Source organism: Ornithodoros turicata, chromosome 9 (genome assembly GCF_037126465.1).
Source record: "Ornithodoros turicata isolate Travis chromosome 9, ASM3712646v1, whole genome shotgun sequence".
In the NCBI taxonomy this organism is placed as follows: domain Eukaryota; kingdom Metazoa; phylum Arthropoda; class Arachnida; order Ixodida; family Argasidae; genus Ornithodoros; species Ornithodoros turicata.
The window spans coordinates 36,492,760-36,519,344 of NC_088209.1; the positions used below are offsets into that span (position 1 = coordinate 36,492,760).

The 26,585-nt window shown below is 45.2% G+C and overlaps 1 non-coding gene and 1 pseudogene across 1 annotated transcript; one reads left to right on the forward strand and one right to left on the reverse strand.

The window, feature by feature from the left end:
• Positions 1-26,585, reverse strand: LOC135369471 (uncharacterized; annotated as a pseudogene).
• On the forward strand, positions 2,166-2,236 carry Trnag-gcc (transfer RNA glycine (anticodon GCC)). The gene has a single exon. It is a non-coding gene; the product is annotated as a tRNA-Gly (tRNA).

Genomic DNA, 26,585 nt, shown 5'->3' on the forward strand with positions numbered 1-26,585 from the left:
TTCGTGTGAGTACGCTTTTATTTCGGCGATTCAGGAGTAGGACATCCTTAGATGATTATTCAAAATGAAGCCTTAGAGGCACCTGGGGCACAGCATGGTAAAGGATATGGCAAAGGTGAACAACTTCGGTACCATCGGTTGCGCTGCACAGATGTACGTAACGCGAATATCATAACACAGAAAATAACTGACGGTATCTGTTGTAGTAACAGTAGAAGACTGGGATAAACAAGGTTCTGCGGCTATAGTTATATACGGCCTACTGAATTCGAGGTCGCGGTTTATTTTAGATCACGAACAGTCACGTGACCAAGCGTAAAGGTATGTCGCGAACTTGATTGATCTTGCATTAATAGTGTTGAGTAGATGATCGATAATCCTGCGTTCTTCGTAACCAATATAACACGATAATCACAACTGTCAGCGATTTATCCGCGATATTATGGCACAGGTTCAGAAATAGTACGGGACTAGCTGCTGGACATCAGACCGAGAGCTGGTGCATTCAGTGTGCCTTCGTGTGAGTGTACAGAAGTCGTCGAGCGTCTTGGAAAACTAAATACCTTGCGTGGAAGTAAACGTTGCGCATGGAGCACATCAGAGTTTCAAGTAGTGCGTTCGGTCCTTTAACTAGTGTTGCAGGAACATACAGTAACGTGGATATGGGTCGCGACAACAACTGATACACGTCACTCTAGGCTCCTTCAGACCAGGTGGTGGTGGTGCTGGTGGTAAGAATGGTGTGAACAGTCCAGGTTCACAACTCTATGGCTCCAAGGACTGGGCCAGTGTATATCGCTGATTACCTATAATTTCGAAAATTAAGAATCAATTGATTTCAATTATGATTCATGTCGGGCAATTGGTTATTGTAGATTGATAAGTGGAGATACTAAGAACATGTGGGTGAATGAATCGCTAACCAGGAATTAGGTTCACATTTAGTGTTACTCGAACACCTCTGCATAGCAAACAACACTAACCACTGTAAGACACCGGATGTCAAGGAAACGCAAGGTCAACAGGTCAAATAAAGCAACGTCAAATAAAGTTGCTGTTAATAGTGTTCAAACTATTAGCTACTTGCGCCCTTATGGTCGGAAGACAACAAGAGCTGACAACGTCCTCATACCTTTCGCATCAGTTGCTCGTGATATGAGGTGATCTGAATGATGGTGTAAACTCCTGTATGAACGTTTCTTACCTGCGTACGAATTTAACGTTAATCCCGTTCTTGGCTCTGAGAACCATCTCCGGCACAAGGACCATCCTATCCCTTGGGTCGATGGAGATAGCTCTGTATCGACGTAAAATATTCGCTACCACTATCTTTTCTTCCATCATGGCGAACTTCTGACCTGTTAAAAACAAAATTACGTTCCATATGCAACAGACACAGCATATCAGCATATTGTGCAAGTGGAGCAAGGCGGGATAGTTATAGTGTGTGTTCATACTTGCGTAAAAAATAGAAGAATGCAAACACACTCAGGAGGGTCACGGTTATGTAACGCGAATTTTACCGCTACTATTCTTTTTTCTTGTACCCAAGTTGTTCTCCTCCCCACCCCGCTACCCCGGTACTCAGGTCCCTTGGTTGTGCTCCTATTGCGAATTTCGGCGACAGCTGTTGTGGGTGAATGTTGGCACTGTGGTTAGGTCGGCAGTTGGTAATTCCACTCGAAGCAGTGCATGACACGTCAACGGTGAGGTCGTTCCTGAACCACAAGCGATCGCAGACCGAGTGACTGTACCCAAATGGGTTTTGCCTTAGTGAAGTCCTTCGTGGCTCCTTCCGCTTTCGCTTGCCTCTGATGCTTCTATGGCTCCGCTTCGACGGCACACGCTGCAGGGTCTTCGAGGATATGTTGTTGTTTTGCCTCAGCTTCGCACGGTGGGACCCTGACGTCGCACACTCATGTTTGCGGCATGGGCTGCACGACAAGTTGGCTCATCGCGAGTTCTGCGCTTCCCTTCGCATTCTCGTGCATGCCACAAGGCTTGTGCGTCAGAAGTGCCCGGTATCTCCACGAAGTCTGAAGCTGAATCAATCCTTTTCTCCCCTCAAATCGCCTTCTGTCCTTTCGATCACAAAATTACGGCAAACTCCACATGAGCAGTGCCTCCTCACCTGTACCCAAGTCGTTAAAAGATTGAAATACCAGGCGTCGGTGGTTCAGTGGTAGAATACTCGCCTGCCACGCGGGTGGCCCGGGTTCGATTCCCGGCCGACGCAATTTCATTTTATGAAATTTTTCACAGTCTTATTTCTGCGGATGACGACGAAATCTCGGGAACGAGGCGCAACAGTTGTCGGATGCAAAATAGCAGCAACGACGTCTTCTATGGCTTTGCTGCTATTTTTTACGCAGCATACTGTGAGGATTGTTGTTCGGAGTGGGGCATACGAGAAGATGGCGGCGCGGCGCTGATTCGGGTTTTTGTGGCGCACGGACAACTAAAGTCATAGTGCGCCAAAACACTGCATACTGCATAGTGATACTGTGACTAGTTAACATTATGCATGGGCAGTGATGGGGATGTGATCAGTTAAAATTATATTGATGTCTAGTAAAACATTTACAAATGCATAAAACAGCTGCGTAAAATTAGAAGAGATTGACCATCCCGGTGTCTTTCAGGAAATTAAGGAATCTGCTATAAGGGATGACACCCTCATCACCGGGCAACAGCGCTGGGTGAAGTTGTCTAAAAACTCTCTGAAATGATGCTGGCGATGACTTTCATGGTACGAACATGTGATGAATACGTGCAGGACAGAGAGAAGCTCACAACAGTGCATACAGTGGTGGTGTTGGTGTGCTATTTCCGAGTAGCCTGCCGACGTGCTGCTCGGAGGAGATAAGCGTCCCGTGCCGACATCACAGGGTACGGTCGGGGAAGCCGATTCACATATTTTGTAAAGGCGAATATTAACGTTTCTGCTAAGTACATCGTCTACAACAAGTGTTTTCGCACCATGATCACCGTACGAAGAACCGTCACCGTGGGAAGCGTCATGCACCCACCTCAGCCAATCACAGACGTCTCTAGATTTGTGAGCAGAGCAGGATTTGTCGGCAGATTTGTCTACGGGAGCTAACTTGTCCCGTAGAAAAGTCTCCACCCCGTGACGCTCCAGTGAAAGTAACTGAGAATGGAAGCACCATTGATTCGGCAAGGACGACGGGCTCGAAACTGAGTGATAGTTAGCCGGCATAAAGTTCAGTGTTTACACGGAAACGTGTTATCAGTGATAACTGACTGCCGTGATTAAGACACAGAAGCCCAGAAGGAGTACTGGTTGAGTGGTAAACAGAGTGATCCTCCAGTAGAAGACGTGAAGGTCATCCCTGCAGCGTCTGCCACCGGTGTGGTGTGTATTAGGGCTTATCCACGCTAACCACGCTTGAGTCCGTATGGCTAAAACAGCGTGGAAGAAACAAGACTTACCCACGCAGTTCCTTGGACCAGCGGAGAAAGGAATGTACGCATATGGGTGACGGCCTCTGGAGTTTTCCGGGAAAAATCGTTCCGGTCGATACTCCTCTGGCTTAGGAAACACTTTCGGGTCCTTGTGCAGGAATATGACTGCGATTTGGATCGTGGTGCCTAGAGGTACCGTGCGGCCATCTGAAGAGATGTGTAAGCATAGTAATCTGGCTGACTAGTAGCACTGCTTGCGACACACTTGTCTCAGAACTCCAGCTCGTGGCAGAACAGCTCCTTATCGGCGGTGGCGCACGAGAATCAAATTGGATTTCGAGCGATGGACCGTGTGGTCCCGTCCGCCATACGGCGCCACCAATCGGCAGAAGTACTTGGCCGTCGTCTGTCTGTTGAAAACCTGTACTGCCCCTATACTGTCAGGTGGCCTCCCCTTGAGCGACACTACCAATAACTGATCGTTCTGTCATGAGCCCGACATTACAGACGAATGTGTTACAAGCAGTACATCACAACGACCGTAATGCCTTATGACGAACATTCACTTTCTCATCAACCTTACCGATTTTCAGTGGCTCAGTGCATCGTCTTGCTATGAAGGGCACGGAAGGGTATAATCGCTGGGATTCCTGTCAAGACAGAAGGAAAAGTTATCGCAATGGTGTTTTGGTTATCTGGTGAATTAGTTGACGAAATCTGCGCATGCAGAATACACGATTAGATTTGAATTAACAATCATGTCAAGAGTATGGCTCTACAAGTGTGAAGCCGGCAACTGAATGCAGGATATCTTCTACCATACGGCATGCGCAATTCGGCCGTGAGAGACAAAGTCGCAGTGCTGCGTGGAATTCAAGTGGAATTAGTGGTTTTTGTATACTAGTAGTAACTTCTCTCCATGCGGTTCGGATGGCGATATACTCTTGCGTCTGGTACTCGGTGGTTTAGTTGAGGATGCCGCTAGTGCAACGTCTTCGCACTTCGATTATAGTTATTTCTCTCACGCTAGGTGAACCTGTGTAAAATTTTATTAATCTTACCGACGTTTTTACAAGCGTACAAGAGGTTGACACATACCTTCAGGGCACACTCGAGGTACGTCATTTTCTTCAGGTCGTCAGTGCTGACGTACCTATCTCGATCGTTACTAAATATAGAGTCCAATTCGATATGAATTTGCTTCTGAACCTCAGGATGGTGTCCGATCATGTACAATGCCCAGCTGATACCCATGGCTGTTGTGTCATGGCCCTGTTGGCATGAAAGAAAAGTAAGAGAAAGAAAAGCTGCGTAACGCTTTCTGCGGAAAACTCAGCCGTCACAGCACAACTGACCCGGTACCTCGAACATGAAGGTATCCACTTCTTCCCTGATATCTTCCTCTGGCATGCTTGTACTGTCCTTTAGATGTTCCGCAAGCAGCAGGTCCAGAAATGGCTTCTTCTTGCTACTACTTGAATGCACCAAATCATCAACATCAGGTGAGCTGATTTCGCATTTAACGCCCTCTTTTAGAAGTTCACTCTTTCGTTCCGCTATAACCTGCAGGGAGAAATAATGAATTGGGAGAAAACTGTAGGAAAAATGACAAGCTCGGCAACGCATTTTGTTATGACAAATACTTACTGGAATTGAACACTGCAAAATCAAATAAATTACCTTTCTTGTGAATGAGTGCAAAATACGCAGACAACGGCAATACTCTTTCCCCGACGAGGTTAGCGCAAATAGGAAATCGTTGCGAAGCAACGGGGACATGAGCCGATGCACAAATATTTCACCAAGCCTGTAATTAAAAGAGACCAGTAAGCAGGTCCCACGGCAGCCATTCATGAGAAGACATACAGGATTCACAAAGAAAATGAGTACAAACGTGATTGATTGATTGATCGATCGATTGCCCTCTACATGTCACGGAGTTATACGTGCCTGTGAACTGCATCCACGTAGGAGTTTTCTTTGTGAGACTGAGCGTTTACAGATGTTCCCATGACAGTCTCTATAAACGAAACACAAATCGAATATAACATACACAAAAAGATTTTCAGTCGTCGTCGTACAAGAACAATAGCATCTTCTGTGTATACACAAGGCTTATGGCTGGAAGGCATATCGTGACATGACTGTGTGTTACGGATTATGCGTTCTAAACTATTAAACGTCGTGCCATCATCCTAAAGCGGGACCCATTGATGCTTGTGTGAAACCAGCATTTCACCAACGTTCACATTTCCACAGTTTTTTTTTTCTTTTCCTTTTTAATTTCAAAAGACTCCTTCCTGTGCAATGCACCACAAATGAGTACCTCTAGGAAAATACTTTAGAGGTGGTTGGCGTATCCTGTGTAGCCAATTCTAAACAGATTATTTTTTACATCCAATCAGCGTTAGAAAGGCTGTCCTCGTAAATAAATGCTCTTTTTATTCCACAGGGTCAGCTAAAATGTGTAATATCAGTTCGGAAAAGATGTTTGCGAAACACGCATCAGTGTTTGAAATGGAACGCTGAACATATCGTTTGAAACGGTGCTTTTTGTGTAACACATACAATTTCAAAACGCGTTCCTTCTGTATGGTGTGAAACCGACACCATAAGTGTGTGTCGTGTGTGCCACAGGACAAAACCTTTACGCCCGAAGGTTATGAAAACTATTGCCGTGATACATCATAAACCGTGGGTTAACTGCGAGGAAACGAGAGAAGTGTTTCACTTGAGAGAGAGAGAAAAAAGGAGAAGAACTTAAGAAGAACAGTTACCACTCACAAAACACTCACCGCATATAATATCCAGCGTGCATCTGGCAATTTTTGGTACAACGTCGTAGTCCGCAACATCGTGCCCGTGCTTATCGAGAACGTCCGCCAGAATCATAGAGTGTTTGTTCAGATATGGTACGAAGTCTTCTAATATGCGAAAATGGAATCCCGGAGTAAGCAGTCTCCTTCGTGATTTCCACTTCTGTCCTGTGCTGAATGACGTGTACGAGTACTGTTAATAAGAGTAATTAACTACGAGTTCAGATGGGGTGATGTGGCATAACCAGGCAGCCGACACACGCAGAAGGAGAAACCAAAGTAACGCAGAAGGGAAATCAAAGTAACGCAGGCACGGCGTGCAAGGTATTCAGTCCAGTTCAATAGATCTCGGTGACGCAGACTTGGAGCGTCTTGGAGCGTAACGGTGGCGTCTCTAGAGCAGTAACGAGTAATGTATGCCATTACATTTTGGCCAGGCAATGTGTAATGACATTATCCGTTGCTTCGGTTGAAAGAGACCAGGCATCGTCTAAAGATAGCAGTTATACGAACAGCACCTAGTACAGCCAAGGAAGATCCCCAAGCTGGTTTTCCCAAGCAACCCTTGTTCACAATCAGTTCGTCAAGTACGAGAACAGAGTCCAAGTGGGGTCTTCGCACACCAGCACCTCCTACTTTGTAATCCTATCTCCATTGTTGTTCTTTCAGATGCTATACTGTTCTCCCTCTATACGAAGTCATTCGTACGTAGTGACCTTGCAGTAACTCTAAATACTAGCAGTAGTGATATGTAACGAAATAAGACTAATCGTACCCCTTTGAATTACATGCTTCAACACCACGCAGCTCTGATTTAGAGACTTCTCGAAAATGTAATGCTAAAGTAGTGCTGTCACTTGTTGGAAGTAATGGCATTAGTAATGCATTTCACGTGTAAAACAAATCAGTAATGCAATGCGTTATTTTACAAAATTTTGTGATGAGTAATGGTGGACCATTACAAAATAAAAGTGCAATATCTCCAATCTGGCTCTGGTCTAATGTGAAGAAGGAACGTATTGTTGTAGCGGATGAGGCAATTAAACATATAAAAGGACAAACACAACACAAGCCTCAAGCAGAGGATGTAGGTTCGAATCCCACTGCTGGCGCCTTTTCTTCAACTGCCATCTTGCAATTGAAGCAACGTACCTCGTAAGAAGACCCGTTCCAAGCCAGGAATGGATGAGATCATACTGGCTTCCTTTGCTTAGTAGTGTAGTACTCGCTAACAATTCCTGCATAAAAAGTTTCATTATAAACGAAAACAGAGTACCGATTGCAAATGCTAACTGAACAGTGCGATGTGCAAGCTTACCTCGATATGTTCCGCTTTGTACAATGCGATATATGGTGCTGATCCAATGTAAAAGGCATGCATCCCATAGGGTCGGAAAATGAAGTGAAGTCCGCAGATAGTATTAAAGAAATCTAGAAAAGAAAGGGCATCGTGAATAGGATTGACCTGACAACGTGATATTGGCACGTGGGGAACGTAGCGTGACAGTTATAGAGCTGTGGTCATCCCAAGAACGGCACGCTCAAGCCCGGCCCTGCACCCGTTCCAATTGGCTGCAACAATTAGCCACATCATTCTACGTCGCGACAAGCCGTGTGTCGACACCAAAACTACAAGAACCCTGGTGGGACTGCAGTGAAATTTCTTTGGTGGATTAACTCTGTAGTTGACGAACTACATTTCATGCCGTTCTAGGTTGAACACGGGTGTAGGTTAGACTTCTCTCACAGACACTCACACTCTCGCACATGCACCCACACCGTCTTCCTTTAAGTCTTTTAGTTAACCGCTAGAGGTGTCTAATACGTGAAAGAGTGGCGAAGTTGTGGTTTCTGTTCGTGCATCTCGAGCTGACTGAGAACCTTGCCAGTGCAGTGAAATTTTCCACGCAATGCAGAAAGATGTCCAGAGACCACCAGAGCCGTGTACTGGTTACTCCTCGTCTCTGTTATTGGTTACTCTTCGTGAGAATGACTACCTTACTAGTGAGTTTTAATGCATCGTACGCTATCGCCTTTGCGTGCGCAAGGAACAGAGTGGCGACTCTGCGCACTGCGCCAAGCTCTTATTATGTTATTTACGAAAAAAGAGAAAAGTGTCGGTCACTCTTAAGGACATGTGACGGGTACTAACATTTAAAATGAGAGCGCTATATTACAATATTCAGTTTGGTTTGAAACACAAGAAATGATAGAATTACACAACAGTTAAGCCGCGTTGCAACTTACGTGCTGTGTAATGGTTCTTGGGAGGTATTTGCGAACATATCCTGTGCATGAGCCAAAGGTTTAAGAAAGGCACGGTTTCTCTCCTTCCAGGAAATTGTAGCATGTATGTCAACGTTCTCCTCCGCTTCCACCATGCAGTGCCCAGTAGCCCGAAGAGAAGAAGTACGCATGATAGAACAGCGAACGCCGCTAATTTCACTACGAGTATCACAAACCAACGTCCATCACTGAGCCGTTCAGCCAGTTCTTCACTAACCGTCCAGGACGCCATGATTGCAGCTGAGTAAGCACCAAACTCGGGGTACACCTCACGGCGCGTGTGGCACGATGCGTATTCACATATGCTTAGCAAGGTACTCCAATTTTGCACTCAAGTGAAACTACACCGTGCTAGAAGTGATGCGATTCATCAAAATGTGCTGAAAATTGCTTCTCGTCCATTTGGCCGAAACATCTGTCATGGTTTACGAAAGATTCACAGCAGAGAAGGATGGGTTTGTCCTTGAGTCCTCCTCGCTCTTGTTTGACCGTCGCAAGGTGAATTGGCAGTTGTTCCGTACCCGACACGGTAGTGTTGCTTGCCCTGCCGAGCTACAATATCAGGACGGCGATATCGGTATCGGTCCTACAGAAGTGTTTGGACGACCGGGCCAACCGGGCTGCGCTTTGGACTGAGATGATTCTTTTGTTTCGAGGGCAAGCCTCATGTTTTTATTAATGATTTCTCCGCCAAGTGAGGAACACGATTGCACGGCTCGTTTAACGCGTGATAAGGAAGCCGATGTCCTCACCAAGGCTATACAGGCAAACAATGCCCCGATATTGACGTATATACTGGGATGGTACGCGAATCTGGGGAAAACCCATTGTTTCTCCTAGCTGTAAACAAAGCATACTAACCATATAGTGCGATCCTTGTTGCTACATTTAGCATGTGTACGTGTTTCCATCCTTCGTCCACGAGTGAGGACGTTGGCCTTACATGTGTATTACACTTACTTACGAAGGATATGCCCATTTAACTGGGGAGAGTATATCCACGGTTTAAGATGTTTTGCTTCTTTAGTGGCAACAAACGGTTTTACTTTTCCGTGCGTTTCAATACCGCCGTTGAAGAAACGATCAGGGGGCTTAATCGCTTCATCGTCGTTACGGTCGTTACAAGCTAACGAGTGGCGGGAAATTCAAAAAGGTGGGCATGTGACACATTGCGCGTGACGTGTACCACGGCCTTCACGTATCGCGCCGTGCACGTGCCCACCTCTTTAAATTTCCCCCCGCCTTTTTTGAATTTCCCGCCACTCGTTAGCTTGTAACGACCGTAACGACGATGAAGCGATTAAGCCCCCTGATTGGCTGACTCTTAGTCGTTACGTCACGTCGATGAGCAAGCAGGCGCTCTCTATATCTACGTGGTGTTGGTACGAGTCGCATCGCTCTTGGAGGATCAAGGGAGTCTGCAAGTTTTGCTGGGCGCAGCAATCTTCGAAATTCGACTGCTAAAAAGTGCTCAATTCACAACAGGATTTCTAGGTATCTGAAGCATCGTCATTACAGACTTTCAGAAGAACTATAGAAGTCTATATAAGATTACCAATCACTTTGTAATTACATTACAACCCCTAAGGTGGCCGTGCACCTTCCGCCCTTGTTGTTCCAATCATGCTTGATCTGGGGACTACGTTACCATGCCGTTATGTGTTAATATGCCCCTTACTATGTTACACATTGCACCCAGCTTCAGGACAGAATCTTAGCGAGTCCTCTTAGCTAGGCATAGGTGATAAAAAATCGCGCAGAAGACAGATGACTCAAGGCACATGGAATACTGGATGTGTTGGATATATTTTTCTATCGCCTAATGAGATTGCATTTATCGTTTCAGGTATGCATATTTTGCAAGTAAATCACTAAGGTCTTCCCGCCAAGGTATATTGCATGCAGACTGAACAATTCCTAGCCGCGCTTCGCGACTGTAAAGCAGCAGGCAAGCTGTTAATTTTGGCAGCGGCATTTGAGAGCTTATTTCGAAAGAAACCCACAGTGCGTATTTTATGTGCCACAGAAGACTAAATATTTTTAATCGCGACTGAAATTGTGGTGAAACGACGCGGGGCGCCGCCTGGTGGGAAACATTCGCCTATTCGTCTAACAACAGTGTTACATGTGCCCAACCCTCTATCGGCTAAGCCATGGGCTAAGTAGTCGGTTTCACTTTCTTTGAAAGGTTGTTCAGTCAAGAAGTACCTGACATATATTTTATCAGAATGCGAGAACATTGGTACATTCGGTGGAAATGAGTAACAGAACTGTCACCAGGATCACCATGAGAGTCACCTACGCAAAAACGCACGGCGTCCGGCAAGCCGGCGTGGTCATGACGGCGGTCCACAGGTGTCGCTGTACGCTCCCATTGTTATTGACACGTTTATGTTCGCCACCCTACATGGCGGGAACTGCGGAGATCGTGTCGGGTCGTAGACACAGGGCTGCCCAGCATAACATTAATTCTGAATCTTCTAAAAAAAAAACTACGTGGCGTTTGTGTACTGAGCAAGCCCCCAGGCTGTCAAAATGAGCCAGCAATACAAAATTGTATGCCTGCTGCTTTGCAGCACCTTTAATAATGTCCGCATGGGATCGCACCCTATAATAATCGGGAACCTCATGAAGGCTAAGGGGTGTCGCGGCCCCTTAACTTTGTTATTTGACTGCTGTGGTACCCCGATAAAGACTCCATTACCGTTGACTCCTAATGCAGCTTCCATTGTTCGTGCGTACCGCCCCAATGAGTGGCAAGGGAAGATAATATTGCGCAACCGCATATGTGAAAACAAGAAATATACACGTGTCCGCTGCCCCTCGACGACAGCCGTGTTAAGTACCATAGATCGAGAAATTGCCCATCAAAAAATACTCGTTACATGTTAAGTTACCGTGTGAAAAATTTAACGAAGTTAATAACGAAGGTCTTCAGTCTGAAATGTAACTTGCATATACGGAGGTACTTAAAAAAAGAACGAGTTACTTCCAAGCCTCTGTTACTCTGTCCTTACTCTGTTACTCTGCCCTCTAAGCTCTTCTGGCCTTTTTGGACACCGAAGGACTTCGGTCGTCACTATGAGGTGACGCTCGTTGCTGTCGTGCTGACGGGGAGGTGGTGGGTTAGAATCCTACCACCATCTGTGCTGTTTGAGGTTTTCCCTGGGTTTTCCGAAGACTTTCCAGACGAATGTCGGCACAGTACCCCCTGAAGTCGGCCCAGGACGCATACCAACCCTCTGTCCCCCACTCCTTCCTGCTGTCCTCTTTCCATCTGTCCTCATCTGTACGCTGCTCATAGCCACAGTTGCTTCGCGGCGCTAACACGAAAGTAAAATGAAATCAGAAAAAACTATGAAGTGACTCATTATTTCCGCCAGCAATGGGGTAGAGTACACCCCTGGCGGGGAAATCATCATCATCATTAACATAAAGTTGTTTGTTCAGTTCAGTTCACTTCGTTCACTTTTTACCAACAGTTGATGATATCCCATAATAGGTGAACAACAACAACAAATAAATTAATGATAATGAATGGTGGAAATTCGCCACATATGGTGCGGTCCACTACCTCTATAGGCACAATGGGCAGGATGAGATGTGTCCTGATGATGAGATGATGAACTATGCTAAACAGGGTCGATAGTCAGTGGAGTCAGTAATACATCATAACGGTAGGCAAAACCATAGCACACCAAAAGCACACACACAGGTACGCAGGCACATCATATAGGGTAGAGAGGAGACCAGTGACACCGAGAAAAATCTTGAAATACTCAACAGCTTGGCGATGGTCGATCTGGTTAGACCAAGGGCCGAGAATGGTTGCCAATGTGAGTGATACGGGCGTGATCGACTGCAGGCGACACTGTAGAGCTGCTCTTTGTGAACAGACTAAGGAAAAAAGAGCACGAAGCCCAGTCTGCGCAATATTTATCCTACTAGCCCATACTGTTTCTAAACCTTCTTCTTTGCGTAAATAAATGCTTGCAGCATATTTCAAACCTATATAGTTGTGTTGTAACCCAGATAGCACGCAAAGACTGTACCGTACAATATCTGATGTCAATACTGTATTGATACAACCTGCATGATATGACGTCAGCACAGCAAACCGGCTGCATCCTCTCTAGAAGGTATTGGTTGCGCCTCGACATGCTGGTATCTGTTATACTCGTATTATAGCCGGTCCAGTTGCAATCATTCAGGCAACTCGCATGACTATCTTTGTCACCGGAATTCAATGATGAAACACAAGCACAAAAAGTGAAATCAGAAAGTAAAACCGTCAAATTAAGGCCGTGAACAACGGAGCCGCATGCCTTCCAGACGTTATTCAGCTTCTCCCACATTTTCTTTTGTTCGTGCACTCATGACAAATTGCCCTGTCGATGTTCTTATAATTTTGTTAGCGTGTTATTTTAAACTCTTTTGTTGTGTCGGCTGTCGAAAATGGGTGCCTGTTCTTTAATGTTGATTCATGTAAGTTATTAATTGAAAATGACACCCGATTTTTAGCTTTGGATTGGTGAATTTTAAGTGACATTCGTGGAGAAGACATTTAAATATACAGTGAACCCTCTTTAATATGACTACCACCGTTCCCCCAGATTTTGGTCATAAAACGAATTGTCATATACTAACGAGAAACGCACAATGCGCTGACCTCAGAGACCGCTTCGTTCCGGCCATTCTAAGGTGCACAACAGCAGCACAATTGACCTGGTCTCGTGGTCACTGCTGTTTTAAGCACCACAGTGTTTTGGCAGTCAGAAAAGCTCTATGAGTAATTCCAAGGTCAACAACATCAGGATTCATCCCAAACCTTGGCGCCGTACTTCAACACGTGTCACCTTCTGCCTGAGGTGTGTGTGTAAACATCTTGGGACTACTCTGCGGGCCATGTGACGTGGTCAGAATAACGAGAAGAAAATACCTGTCTGACCCTACTTGTGACAAAAATCTCAGTCATAGTCGGATAAGCGGGTTGTCATACTAACGAGATGGACTTACATGGCAGCGGAACGGTTCCCAATAAAAACGGTCATCAAGTGAGTCTGTCATATTATCGGGGGTCATATTAACGAGGGTTCATTGTATCTTTAAAGAAAGGAATCTGAACCTACGCATATTGAACACAAGTACCTCTTCTGGTTTCTATAAGGGGTCACGTTTCGCAGGTAAGTGTCACTTTAATCTGTCGTTGTCGATATGCGTACTCATCTGTATGCACACTCAGAGAAAAATCTATACCTTTAGAGGTATAGATCGCCTGCTCAATAACTTAGCCCTTCTTAGGTATTATTTTATACCATGCTTACAGGTATAAAAAAATAGTCCTCAACAAAGGGCTATATGTCATACCTTTAGGGGTACAGCTCTATACCCCTGTTCGAGTCTGCACGAGTACCATCATGGTATTAAATCATAGGCATAGACATTTTTAGAGGAGGGAACTAGAAATATCACCTTTGGAGGGAAGACAAGTTTTTGACATACACACACGTACTACAAAGAACAAACACACGCAAACGGTTGTTAAGTAGAAAGCAAAGCTCGTGCACATTACTCCCCATGTAAAAAAAAATACATGCAAAGATGGAGTTAAAAACTAAAGAAAAATTTCAAGGAGCAAGATCGCTCTGCGCAGTCATCAAGTCACGATATATCACGATGACAGACATTGACAGAGCAACAAATACTGATGTACCGATGGCGACTTGACAACGTGTGGAGCAGTTTTCTTCTGGCACGCAACTCTAAGGGTGAGGACATCTAGATTCAACATTCCGGCAATGTAGATATCATACAGCCATAAACTAACCAAGTGGATTCAGATAGTACTGTACTAATGTCTGTGTTTCTTAATCAAACATCCATTTAACTGAGCTGGTACCGTCACCAAAAACAAAATACTAATGATGTGATACAGCACGTTGCGGAAGTAAAGGTATAAAAAAGCCGTAAAGGTATAAAGAAACAGAAGGTATAGCAGCTTCATCTATACCGTGAAATGCATAGCCTCGTGATCTATTCCTGGTACAGGATATAAACGCGTGTTGGTGAGGTATAAATATGGTACGTTAGCATTCCTTTATACCTCTTTCATACCCTTGAGAAGCGTTGGAGGTATAAATAGGAGATTTGTTCCTCTTCTATACCATCCAAAGGTATATATCTGAAGCAGAAGGTATAAATAGGGGTATAAGAACACATTATTATACCTTATTTATACCTTTTTTTCTAACAGTGTGGCAGTGCTCCTAATCTGTGTCGCATCCTGCTTGCGGTCATATCTCGTGACAATTCATCGGAGCACACGCCAGTACGTTTGGTGTTTGTATAGCCAAACGGTCCTGTTGTAGAAGCGTCGTCGATGACACATCGTAACTCTCCCGAGTATATTTTCTTCATAAACATCAACATCGTGAGATACACAGCAAAGCGGACAGCTTCACTTGTAGCATTGTATTCATCATTCACCACCGTATTCCGAGTACAGTGCTCCAGGATGCATTCGGCTTTCTTTTCTCTCTCTCTCTCTCTTTATTCAGTGTTGCGCCACGCCAGTGCACGCCATTGTGAGTGGCACGCAGATGTGGGCAGATGGAGAGAGGACAGCAGGAAGGAGTGGGGTACAGGGAAGGTGGGGCTTTCGCAAATTTGATTAGGAGAGGACCAAAAGATCTTCGCAATTGTACTTTTTAATAAGGGTACACGAATCATTAGCGTCCTGCTATCATAAGATCCATGCGTTCTCTTTTGCTGTGCTGAAGAAGCACTGAATGAAACACCGTTCATGCCCCTTTCGCAGGCACGCACCGCAAAATTACTCGATTTCTTACTGACCGCACGACGCAAGGACAACAAAACTAAAGCAAACAACAATAATTAGCTGGGGCGTGCTCCATACACGGATCGCACAAAGAATTAAGCTCAGTGATTTCTCCAAACCCCCTCTAAGCCCCAAATCTGGGAGACACCCCCTAAGATTTTGTGCCGTTACACTATATATTCTCAAAGAGCATAACAGCATATGGCAGTAGACCGCATGCTGTGTCCTTACGCTTTACATCTACAATCCTTCTCTGCGAAGCCAGACACCCCCGGGGACGTAATTATGGGTACGCCTCCGACGCACAAGAAACAACAAGAATTCGAAAAGCTCGCCCCTGGACGAAGCGCGCCGCGCGCCTTGGCTAGTTCGCTTTGCTTGCATTAGATGTCGCCTTGCCTCGAGTGAGTGAGAATGATGTGAGAGAGAATGAAAGATGCTTGCTTCTCGCTTCGTCCCTCTTGGACCTGAGAGGATGATATGCTACATCAGGAGGGGCTAATGATGATGTGACGTAACTGGTAGCATCCCTGAAATCAGGAGAGTCTGGGCGTTGGTTATAATCGGGCACCCCTCTGAGGTGACTGCCCATTGGCTTATCACGCAAGACAGCGGATATTCCAGACTGAAGAGACAAATTCACAGCTGTGGGTCTTCTCTCCAAGAAGGAGATGATTGCGGAAGTCACACGTTACCTTACCTTAGACTTAAAACGGCGCGAGAACCAAGGGTTACACCGACGCGTTCCAGAACTGCCGGGTGTGGAGAGATAGACTTGGTTCTGTGACTTCTGCAATGTTTCTGCTAATAGACTGTCTGTACAGGTTACGAACATCTCAAACTGCAGACATGGAGCATTTAGTGGCGCCCCTAGCGGGACATTGCTGCATCCGGGCGGTTCTGTGGCTCGTTGTGTTTGAGACGTATTGTCCGCAGAGATAGTATATAATTCGAAACTTAAACGCGTCGTAGTCACAATACGAGATAACCCGGATTTCTAGAGCGACTCAGGTCTTATATGGACAGCCTGTGAACTGCAGTCGTGCAATCTCATTCTTCAGTGCCCCCTCACCCTCAACGCATTAACCTCATGCTTTTCTTTCAAAGTCATCTTCTTCCGTATTCCATCTCATCCTTTCCCCGTTTGTTAGTCTTTTTTGTTGTTGTCGTTGTCATCTTTGTCTTTAATCTATTTCATCCTTCTTTAACCGTTTGTTAGTGTATCTTTTGTTTCCTAATTCTTTTCTTTACTATTTATTTTATTCTTCTTCCATTTATTTTTCTTTTTTCTTTGCGAAATAGCAAGCCGACGTCCCGTTTGGCTGAGCCTTTTCTCCCCCTTTTTTTTTTTTCCTTTGGTCTAATAAATATACCCCCCCCCCCTCCGGCTGTGTGTGACCAAGAAATTGTAATGGTATAGAGTGCTTCTGTGGGACTGTTTTCGTCTCACACACGCTCTCAAAATCATTTTTATGACAGTTTATGACACATTTTTATGACATGTTATCACAGGGAGCAGATTTAACGCTGACTAGATGATTACTTTGGAATAAGCTTCACGAGAATCCCGTTCTTCGGTCGTAGTACCAGTTCAGCAACAAGAAGCACTTCGTCTCGCTGCTGCTGTGAGACCAACCTGAAGTTTCTGAGCACATTTGCCACGACAATTTTTTCTTCCAGCAGAGCAAAGCGTTGTCCTGGAAACGATAATAACGAAAGACTTAATTACGAGAGTTTTAAAACAACGTAACGTTATCAAAAATATAGAAACTGAAATTTCAATTACGCGAAACGTGTATTATTTAAATTACTAGAATCGATTACTTTCTTACCGACGCAGTTGCGAGGTCCAGCCGAGAATGGAACGTACGCGAACGGGTGTCGGCCGCAGCTGCTCTCCGGAAAGAATCTAGACGGTTGAAATTCTTCTGGTCTCGGAAAAGCCTCATCGTCGCGGTGGAGACCGAATATTGAGACTTGAATCGCAGCACCCTTTGGCAAAGTACGTCCACCTAAGACATACAGAGAGCGAAGAAGGTTGTCGCTGTTAGACGCACAAAAGGAGCGGTCGGTAAGCATACATACAGCTGTACCGATGAGTTGAGTTGAGTTGAAAAGAAATGGAGAAATGGGCACTCATTACGAGAGCCGGCTACTCCAGATGACTTAGAAAAACAAAAATGGCTAACTACAACAACATGAGTGACAAACACACACACACACACACACAGATACGATGATGACAGACAAACAGACAAAGATGCTCACCAATGTGAAATTTACACAATGCACCATGCAAAATTTGCACCATGTAAAATAAAATTGCATACTGAATGAAAATATTGAAGGAGTTGTGACAATCTGATTTATGTCACGAATTGTACTGCAGACCCGAGTACTCAAGAAAAAAAAAGAAAAAGAACGTGTCGTACTCGGTGAGATACCCTTAAACAGACGCACGCGTTGAGCTCTGACGTCACACTAAAAAAAAACAGAACCTCACTGTATAACATTCTCCTTGCCAACCACCATCCCGTGCGACATACTTCTCGCCCCGGATGTACGCCTTCTTGTGACATTTACCCAGGTACGTTAATTGTCACAAAACGGCGTTCGCCCCGCGCTTCCTACAAATTATGGGTGTGATAACGGTATCCTTCTGCCCAATGGTTCGCCTTCACCGTGTTATGTGGTGAAGTTCTGTTTTAAGAATGCAGAGGAGAGGCAGAGCTACGGCACCTTTATGTTAATAACCCCACGTGACGTCTCGTTTGGCTGACCTTTCCCCCGTTTTCTTTTTTTGTTTTCCTTTTCGTCTAATAAATATATCCCCCCCCCCCCCCGCCTCACGTGACATCTCTCGTGCCGCCTCTCTGGCTGAGACGCCGCGCACTGACGTAAGAGCCGGACGGATTTCGTCTCGTCTATTACGCCCTTGGCTGTGAAACTTGCAGTGCAGGTTCTCGTCGGCGCAGATAATTGTATTCGCATAACATGTGAATAAAACTGAAAGGATGGCGGCAAGCTGGTAAAGATGCATCTTAGTGGGAACCTTGCGCTTGAGGACCAAAGACGGAGACATGATACGACACGCAGGGCTGAAAACCCGGCGATTTCTGTAACCTCTAGTTTCCAGCCCTGTGTCGCATCGTCTCTGTTCTTGGCCCTCAAGTTCAAGCTTTCAACTGAAAAACGTGGGATTAATACCTGCGCTACACGGGCAGACAAATGGTACTGTCATATAATGCCATTCGGGCCCCGAATGGTATTACCCACGAAGGTCGAGCGCCACATGTCAGTTTGTAATTACATTAAACCCCATGATGTCGATGCCGCTCCCTCAGTAGTCGACTAAAATTTATGCTCATTTAAAATCTTAAAGGCTGTTAAACAGGTCGCGCGTATAACACGTCATAGTGTAAAATTTAACAATAGTAACTATATATTTTCACGCAGATAAGCTAAGCTGTAATATGCCTTACTAAACGTGGCACTAAACGTGGCCACGTAAGAGCTATTTGCTAACTGGCACCGAATTCAAAACAAACAATATGGCATCTGTTGCATCGAGACTATCATCATAATACTACTCGTCAAAGAATAGTCGTGTACCCTGATATTATAATATAATCTTGTGCTGCAAGGTACAAAGACGAATGACGTATATAGTTTGGTGGTTCTCTAATTTTCCATTGTGTTTAAACAAATAAAAGAATCGGTCTACGTTGAACGACCCCTGTAAATATATATTTTTTAGTCTGTAGTGACGCTTCGACGTTGCACGCGCACTGTCAAATTGTCGTGTAGGAATCATATCTTCCTATTCCTAAGTTCCTCTTCCTAAATTACGATAAATATGGCTGCATACCGTGTCACATTAGGTTCGCCTACGCTCGAAGGAAGACGTTTTTCAGGGGGCGACGCATTCATGTTCAGCGAATATGCAATGGCGACCTCGTACAGTCTAATAAGAACATTAAAAAGCCACGTGCCCTACGCAACCATTAGAGCTGTCGCAACTGGCGAACGGTGACTGGGAGATTACCCGAAGATAATTATCTGGATATGGCGATAGTGATCGTTTTCATACCGTCCTCGGCCACATCATTGTGAGCTATGCTAAAACGAACGAGGCTTGCAATCGATTAAATCTTCTAAAGATTACGCGCTCCGTCTGTATAGTTGTGCATGACTTTGAAGGCTTCCGCTTGCTACAGAAGCATACTCACGATACTTGTGGTTATGCTGACCGCACGATTTATTCCGTATACGATATTAGGATGTCGTTAGAATGTTACTTATTTTATTAAAGGCAAGAAGGCGACTGAGCAGGTGTGCGTTTAGGCAAGCCCGAAAGAGGAGGAGGAAGAAAGAAATGCACCTTTGATGATGCGATGGGAGGGTTGGCGTCAATGGTGATTGAGTCTTAAGTTATGTTTTACTTTAATGTCATTAATATCGCCTCAAAATGTATCATGGGTCTCTAGATAATAAAGAAGCACGACGTTTTGGCTCCATCTTTGGGCATTACGTCATACGGGTTTAAATGCGATAGCCGCGACAGTCGGTGATGGTAAATTTTTTAGCAATGCTCTTTTCGAAATGTTGTGAAATTTTTATTGAGAGGCTTGTAACGTTTTGTGGAGGGAATGTGTCTAACGTGTTCACTTCATGACAGTCACAGCGCTTTCAGCGGTTGTCTTCGTGCTGAGATACAGATCTCACGATTGTGTGTTCGAATCATTGTGTTAGACAGTACAGTGTGTCGGAGATTTCCTGGGCACGTTAAAGAGCCCCCAAAGTGGTCGAAATTGTCCGCAAGCCTACCCTGCGGCACGTACAGCATGTCGCCAAACGAATATAGGCTGGTTCTCCTTATTACTAGTGTACAAAGAAATGCAGCAGCCATACCGATATCTATATCAGCAGTGCATGTCCTCCCGATGAAAGGCACTGAAGGATACAGTCTCTGTGACTCCTGTAATACACATAAGGGTTGTCTCGCAGAACTGAAGCAATGCATTTCATGAATCGGTAGAGCCCATATGGACATACCTTTAAGCAGCATTCGAGGTACTTCATCTCCTTGACATCGTCTAAAGTGATTGGTCGTTTTTTGTCCCCTCCGAATATTTTCTCCAGCTCTTCGTGAATGAGCTCTTGGTCTTCGGGGTAACGACCAATCAGGTACAGGGCCCAGCTGATGCCCATCGCTGTCGTGTCGTGTCCCTAAGGGAACGGTGGCGCGTGCTTAAATGCATGGCGACCATTAAATGTCTGCGTCCTCCAGCAATTATCGTACCTACATATTGCACTACTTCATTAGCATATAGAGCAAAAGTCGCATTCGCGTTTCGAGAATTTGGACACGAGGTAGCGTTCTCATGCCGAAAACTTGTAGGGTTCCTCAATACTAGCGCCCTCTTTGTAGGGTGAGGGCAACCGCGTCGTCTGCTACGACATCCGCCATCTTTCCGAGAAAGCTGCGCATTCAACACTTAGCTACACACTACACTCAGGAATTATGTCAATAAATATATGAGTAGTTGGAGAAAGCAGAACACAGAGTCCACGCGTATGATGACAGCACTAAAATGGCGGCTTGGAAACGTACCCTTCTGCAAAAGGGTGACTCTACCCTTTGCAGAGGGGCACTCAAGCACCCTAGAACCTTGTACGAGCAATGGTTTCAGGCACTTACTTCAAACATGAACGTATCAACCTCTTCTCTCACATCTTCCTCAGTAAAATGAAGTGGATCCTTGAGATGTTCCCTGAGCAAAATATCGAGAAATCGTCTCCTCGCCCTAGGGCGTTCACCATACACATTGGTGTCGGTTTCTTCCGACAGGTCTTCGCTGATGGTCTCCTTTGAGATCTCCATTTTCCTCTCGTGTATCACCTGCGCAGACGCATGTGCGAAATGACTGTATTTCCCGAAGATAATTAGATAATTAGGAAAGGAAAGGAACAGGCCGCAGGATGGGTATCGTCTTCTGGAACTAAGGCATGTTTGATAAGCCACACTGTGAAAGAGGATAAAAAAAAAAAAGGAAAAGGAAGAAGAAGAAAGTTCTCGCTGCAATCTATTTGTACTATTCACCGAGTACAGCCATTTAGTCGAGTACCATTCAGTGATATGTTGGAAAGCGAGGAAGAAGAGCGAGAGAGAAAGCAAGTGCGAGAAGATGTCGCGGAAGAAACGCCTGAATAAACCGGGGAAGTTTTATTAGAAAACGCGAAGGAAGAAAAGCGATGCTTGTAGCACACGACACAGGCAGACGTGCACAGGAAGAAAGAAGACTCTGTGACGAGCGTACAGTATCTTGTTGGATAGGCTCGTCCCGAGCCTGTCCATATACGCAAGAAGACTGAACGTATAGGACACAAACGGTCACGTGCACTCAGGTAACTCTGACGCTGCTTCTTTCACATTAACGGCTCCGCCGACATATAAAGCCGACATCTCGACATCTGCGCCGGATAAAATCGCTGGCACAGATACAGATAAATGCATATAGATCACTGCCGCTGTCGAAGAAAGCAAGCTCAAGGTGCTCATTTTCTTTCATAGTGCAGCCCAAAGAAACATTATTTCCCACTTGAACACGACTGATTGACTGAAAAGAAAAAAGAAAAAAAAATGACTGAAGACGAAATCCATCCTGGGTCTAAAGAACCGCTGTCTAACCTTTCTAGTGAAGTCGTGCAAGATCCTTAGGTTGCGGTAAAATTCTCTCCCTGCGGCCGACACGCGGAATATGAACTCTACCCAGTACAGCGGAGACTGTAGGCGCATATTAAAGATCTCGCCCACCCTGCATGAAGCGTAAATGTTACAAGGTGCTGACACTACGTTCTTATAGCACATACTTACACATGGATTGCTCGTACGTAATCGGATTGTTTGTCGCTTTGAGCGTTCAGCTTGTGGCCCATAATTGTCTCTAGAAATAAAGCGGAGGGCGTCAAAACAACGGACGCGAAAGGGGAATTTCTTGTGAACACATGTCGGTGTTTCTTCTAGTCTAATTGCCAGTCTTGCACGAACGGGACAATACCTAAAAGGGTTAATACCATTTGATACGGGCATGACAGAAACTATCGAGAAGAATGAGACACATACCTGAAATGATGTCCAAAGTGCATAGCGTGACGAGAGGCACTATATTTACAACGCCATTAACATTCCGTAACTTTTCCACGAATGTTACTGACTGTTCGTTAATGGGAGGTAGGAAGTCGTCCAAAGTTCTAAAGTGAAAGGATGGAGTGAGCAGCCGTCGTCGCGTTCGCCATTTCGATCCACCACTGAAAAAAGAGCGAGGCACAGAAAAGATGTAAACATAAGAACCGGTGCTTAAAGAGGTAAGAGGAAACGAGCTTGCACCTTGTGAGTAGTCCGGTTCCCAACCAGGGCCTTATAATGTCATACTCCGAGCTCTTCTCAATTATGGTGTTGCTGGTCAGAACATCCTACGGAGAGTAACAGTGAGCAATGAGTAACAGTAGGCAGTAAATTTAGTCATCACACACACTTGAAGAAGTCTGTCGGAAGCCCTTAAAGGGAGACTCCGCACCAAAAACATGTTGAGGTAACAGTGCGACATCAATCCGTACCGTATGATATTTCAGTGAACACAATTTCACATCCCCAAGTGGCCCAGATGAGTTGAAAATGAATATTTTCCTTCGAGTGATTAGGCGCTCCTCCTCGGAAAAGCAGTCCAGCAACACTGTGCTTCAGCTCACCGGTATTCCTCGTGTACGGCTTTCTGTAGCTTTTGCTGTTACCGCTGGCGAATATTTTAGAACGAAATCGAAGAAGCAGATGACTGATCATCCATGTGGCACGAAGAAGTTACAAAGCACGTGCCCGAAAAACAGCCGGTCGCCCGCACGAGACTACCGGTGACGTCACGCATGGTACAGGAGGTAGTAGAGGGAACCTTCAGAAGTTTCGGTTTCATTTTGAGCTTCCCAGCTCTTTTGGCAACTAACGAGTCCCCGATTGCCAAACCAACTGTATTTCTCATTTCGGAAGGATGTATCGAGCTTATTTACATAGTCATTTAATAGTTTCGGATTGTCCCGGAGTCTCCCTTTAACAAACGGCTTCAAAGGGGTTGAGAAACCATCTCTGCCTACACGGATTTAAAGGCACTGTAAAGCAGTGGTCAAGCAAGATATACTGGCGACACAACTTGAGACTTTGTTGCTTGTAAATGCCATGGAACCACACGGCCTACAACGCGCTCTAAGTATTTTTAATTTGTTATGAAAAAATCGGCGTACACTCTTAAAAATGAACTTCACCGCATAGCACGCTCCTAGCCAAACATCATCTCGAATGATATTGTTATCTGGCCTGATTTGTTGAAAATGGGAGGTGTACGCCTTTTTTGTGACACTTATGCTGTTCATAATTGTCACAGAAAAGGCGTACGCCTCCCATTTTCAACAAATCAGGGCAGATAACGATATCATTCGTGATGATGGTTGGCTAGGAGCTTGCTATGCGGTGAAGTTCATTTTTAAGAGTGTACTGCAGCGGCGCGATGCCTGGTGTCAAACATCCCACTGTGCAGCGGGCAACACTGCGTTTGGGATCTTTGTTGCAATTTGGTTTGTAGCACAGAAGTCCATATATTCAATACATGGTCTCCGGGGCGTGCTAGTTTCGTAGTAAGATTTAGAAAAGGTGTGCTTCTCAGAGCTCGATCAGAGCCAAGGAACATTTTAGGACAACAAAGGAAGACAACAGAGATACGGTTCGTATAAATTCTAAAATCATCTGGCTGACAGTCGCATACAAAATGCTCTTTTTATCTTTTCATTTTTCTTTGTCCTTCCTGTGGCGTTTATCCATTTAGGGGTTATTTATGGGTGTAGAAGAATTCGTCACGTGATGAATTAAATTTCTTCCCTTTTTTTTTACATTCAAACTCGAACTCAAACAAAATGCTGGAGGTACGAATGAAATAGAGAAGCCCTCTACTAACACCTGCACAAGTGATCTCATGCAATTTTACATCAAATAGCAATTTTGTCGCAGAGCGGTAACACAGCGGGCCTAATTGGCGTGTATGCCCGTTTGAAGGGAAATGGCGGCACTGGTGGCACACGCAAGGCGAAGTCAAGTCGAGCCAAGTGGTTGGCGGTACTCTGAAACTTGTTTTTCTGGCGCTCTACCGACGGGAACAGACGGGAGTGGGGACCAGTGGGGACACCGCACTCGTTGGCTCCACTTCAAGACCGGTTTTGGTCCTGCATGCTAACCACGTGGGTTTGTTTTGGCGCGCGCTTAGGGTGTTTTGCTGGAGACGATACAACGCTAGGACTGTTGACGGTTTCCGCTAAACGCCGCGTTGTGGCGGTATGATAGGTTATACTCGCGAATTGACGACCTCAAGGCAAACACTTTTTTGAGAGAGAGAGAGAGAGAGAGAAGACTGTAATTTATTTAGGTCCTACGTTGTCCAAAAGTAAGCACTGTAAGTATGGAGGAGCACTGACGAGTTCGATTTCACTATGAGTCAAGTAATTTTCCCATTCTGAGAGCGGTCCAGCTGATCTAAATACACTGTAATGCCTCCAGCGGGGCTGAAATGTCAAGCCACATATGTGCAAGTTTCGCATGCTCGGCTACTAAACACGTTCGTGTACGTTCGTGTACGTTCGTGTGTACGTTCGTGTAAACGTTCGTGTACCTCGACAAAGCATGCCTTGAAGAGCGCTAACGTCGGTTGGGTTGCGCCGTAGAATCGAAGCATGCCTTCCTTTCTGTACGCCATAGTGCCACCATTGCTGAACTGGAAGAGCACTGAAACAAGAACAAGAAACAAGATCCAACAACACGTAAATCTGAGACGCCACTGGTTTGGGGGAAGGTTCCAGGACATTTCATCGAGCAGAATATCATGGGAAAATGAGTTACCACTATCCACGTGAAGCAAAGTACTTCGTCAACTCATTTAATCATTGCCGTTTTGGTGAGATGGTGTATGGATTTTAATAGGTTCCTGTGCGCTATTCGTATGTTGCAGCTTTTTTTGAAACGCATCCTGTATAATGATCAAGTGTAACAACAACAAAAGCAAATACATGGAATGCCGATGAGTGATTAAGTTTTCTATGCAAGCTGTGAAATACTAAGTCCAATATAGTCCAATACACATTTTTCTTCTGAATCAATTAATCGAACACAGCACGCGTAACTTGCTGCGTCGTTTTTCCTGCTGCCGTACAATCAACGAGCTATCTTGCATTGCCCCTATGCAACTCGCACTTGTATGTCATGGTCACTATTTATATGCTGTCGTTGTTGTCGGACAAAAAAGGAGATTTCCTGCCGTTGATCTATCTTTGAACTACCCACCCCACCCATCGTGGAACTCCACCAAAAAATTGCTGAGAAAAAACTCGCAAGAGCTTCTGCCAAACTGTAATTATCCATCTCGCTGACGTCATTGTACGTCAATACACTCAGAAGCATGTTGCCCCGCGGCATTCATGCCATGGCGCCCCTTATTCTTAGTATCTCATTTCACAAACACAGATAAAAAAGAAGTAAACTGGAGATAACATCCTCTCCACTAAGCGAATTATATTCATTTCTTCGCCACCCGGCGTCGATGCCAGACGTGGTCTTAAATGGGATATTACTTCAATGTCCATCGTCGTACAATGCGCGCCTAAGAAAAGTTAAGGAGTGGGTCTTTCGCGAATGATACGTACACCTAAAAACTTACGGTGATTGTAGTCCACTAGGTGAGCCTGACGTGCCAGTGCACGATGAATGATCCAAACTCGAAGCAACGGTATCTTTTCGGGCCTTCCGGGAAATTTTTCCATATAATGTATAGACTTTGACCGCTTCAAGTGCACAACGTAAACAAGCCCCGAAAGACACGCCGTTAGAAGTAACGTGACCAAGGCTGAACAGCGCGCGACGAAGAACAGGATGTCGAGGCCGTTGTAGAGGATTTCGGAATGTATCACGCTACTCCACATCACTGCAAATAATTTATACGGCGCTTCGCGCTACTGTCACGAAAGAAAGACGTCCCACGAAGGCTGCCCTACGCACACAATCCTTCAGCGAACAGCGCGTCGTCCTAGAGTTTGTATTGCACTGCGATCTCGCGTGGTGATGACGCGGCCGCCGCCCATTGCTCGCGACAGTGTGTTTGCGGGGGACCGGCGACCTCTTTGGAGCA